Source organism: Scophthalmus maximus, chromosome 19, assembly GCF_022379125.1.
Source record: "Scophthalmus maximus strain ysfricsl-2021 chromosome 19, ASM2237912v1, whole genome shotgun sequence".
Lineage (NCBI taxonomy): Eukaryota > Metazoa > Chordata > Actinopteri > Pleuronectiformes > Scophthalmidae > Scophthalmus > Scophthalmus maximus.
In genome coordinates, this window is record NC_061533.1 from 1,372,501 (window position 1) to 1,375,000 (window position 2,500).

The window sequence follows — 2,500 nt, forward strand, 5'->3', positions numbered from 1 at the left end:
CAGAGTCGCCGACGTTCTTCACAGATTCCAGCTCCGAGTCTGAAGAGAGAGAAACAAACAGAGTTTGTAAAACGAGCTGAAGAGGAACGAAGTCAAAAACCAGAGAGAGTAACTTCTTCTTCGTCTCTGAAAAACAGGAAGCAAACAGATGAACGAGTGTGATCAGGTGAGTCGCCGAGCGATGTCGCTGACGGAGGAACGTGACGCCGCTGAAGGTCACAACCAGGTCGCTTTGTGGTTTCAGCTTCACGGGGTCGAGGTTCGAGAATCAGGTTTACTACAGAACAGGATGCAGCCGACAGCACGTCGCTATAACAACAGGTACAACAGTGAGACCTGAATATGTACAGTATGACCTCGTGGACGTGGAGCAGGTGAAGTCGAACAAAGTCTGACGAGCTCGTGACATCTATGAGCAACAAATACTGATTCTTTAAAGCTACAGGGTGTGATATCTAGAAGAACTTATTGTCCATAACTCTGTGTTCATATAAGAGTTACATATAGTTCCATGAGGTGGACCGACCTCCGTGTGAGTCTCCATGTTTCTACATCGTGTTGAATACGCTTGTTGAACTAAACGTCCAGAATACGTCGCGTTCACGTTGAATTTTCAGACGCTGACGGAAACAGGAAGTGGAATCAGCGGTGCGCCGCCATCAAGTGTCCCCTGTTGGCCGCTCAGTTGGTTGCAGTTTGACACTTTACCACCAGATGGCGTCAGAAAATTACAAAGAAATTACACACTGGGGCTTTAAAAGATCAGATATAAAAAGTATTGGAGCTTTAACATTAACTGTTGGATTCACTGTTTTTTTTATTTCAAGAATCAACTGAATATCAAACTTTTTCACACAACTGTATGAAAGATTCTATTTTTTAAATATGTTGTGTGTTGACTGACTGTTTGCTCTGGTTAAAATAAATCCTCATCCCTCAGATCTGCCTCCGTGAATCTGCTGGGACGGGATATAACTGCTGGGAGATATCTGAGGGTTGCTAGGTAGCCACAACCAGCCGTCCAATCAGCTGGCAGAAATGTGGGAAAGTCAACGAGAGGGATGCTGCTCTGAACCAGACCTCCCACCATCAGACCTCCCCGACGCTGCAGGTCACAACACGCTGCTGCGTTGGAGGAGCGTTCAAGCAGCTCCTGGGTTTATTTTTTTGGGGGGTGGAATCCAGCTTTCGTGTTTTCCCTACATTACCCAGAATGCCTTTCAACAACCCAGAGTGAAGAGGAGCGGTTGAGTAGGAGGAAGTGTGAGTCACACTCAGGACTGAAAACACAAACCGTCAGTTCTCTGAGAGAGAAACATGAAATAATAAATGATAAATAAAAATGAAACAAATGGAGCCAAATATAGAAATTGAAGCTGAATTCAATGAGAGCAACGCGATGATAACAGCTGAGGCTCAAACTGAAACTGTATCATTGAACTGATTGATCGATACAACACAGAGAAACATCACAATTCTTAATTTAGTCGTTCTCCCGAACCATGAAAACCTCCAGTCTTCTTCCACGAGACGCGATCGACCAGCGTTCCATCACCAAAATAATCCACTCAACTGGAGTGCAGGTGCAGGTGTAGAAGCAGGTGCAGGTGTAGAAGCAGGTGCAGGTGTAGAAGTAGGTACAGGTGCAGGTGTAGAAGCAGGGGCAGGTGTAGAAGCAGGTGCAGGTGCAGGTGTAGAAGCAGGTGCAGGTGCAGGTGTAGAAGCAGGTGCAGGTGTAGAAGCAGGTACAGGTGCAGGTGTAGAAGCAGGTGCAGGTGCAGGTGTAGAAGCAGGTGCAGGTGTAGAAGCAGGTGAAGGTGCAGGTGTAGAAGCAGGTGCAGGTGTAGAAGTAGGTGCAGGTGCAGGTGCAGGTGTAGAAGCAGGTGCAGGTGCAGGTGTAGAAGCAGGTGCAGGTGCAGGTGTAGAAGCAGGTGCAGGGGCAGGTGTAGAAGCAGGTGCAGGTGCAGGTGTAGAAGCAGGTGCAGGTGCAGGTGTAGAAGCAGGTGCAGGTGCAGGTGTAGAAGCAGGTGCAGGTGCAGGTGTAGAAGCAGGTGCAGGTGCACCGTAGAGCCAAGAATAAACAGAAACCTAGAAACGTTACTGATAAATATCAGTTCAGTTTTCACTGTTGAGTTGGTGTCCCCTGACCTCGTGACTGACCTTGACTACAGGGTCTCACATGGTACATTCAGGGTCCTGTTCACTTCCACAGCACTGACACAACAAAAGAAACTAAATGGACAAAACCTTGAGTTGTAATTTAAACGTTTGCAGATTTTTCTTGTTTTCGCAACAATGTGAAAGGTCGACTTTTGTTTCTGTGTTTGGACGAAAACAAGTAAATGATCTCGTTAACTTCACTGCGGAGGTCGTTAGTGCAGGTCACTGCACACACACACTCACACACACACACACACACACACACACACACACAGCGAGAAAAGACAAAGACGGGTCCTGAGAACGTGCAGACCTTACACTCAGATTTATAACTGACACA

The 2,500-nt window shown here is 46.9% G+C and overlaps 1 protein-coding gene across 3 annotated transcripts in view; it reads right to left on the reverse strand.

Annotated features, from left to right (window-relative positions):
- LOC118313892 (dematin) overlaps positions 1-2,500 on the reverse strand; it is a 20,698-nt gene that overhangs the window by 11,488 nt on the left and 6,710 nt on the right. For all 3 annotated transcript variants that reach the window (XM_047329053.1, XM_047329051.1, XM_047329054.1), the window contains exon 2: positions 1-39. This exon is cut by the window's left edge and continues 5 nt beyond it. The gene's annotated coding sequence lies outside the window, so the exon portion shown is untranslated. The remainder of the gene's footprint in view (positions 40-2,500) is intronic.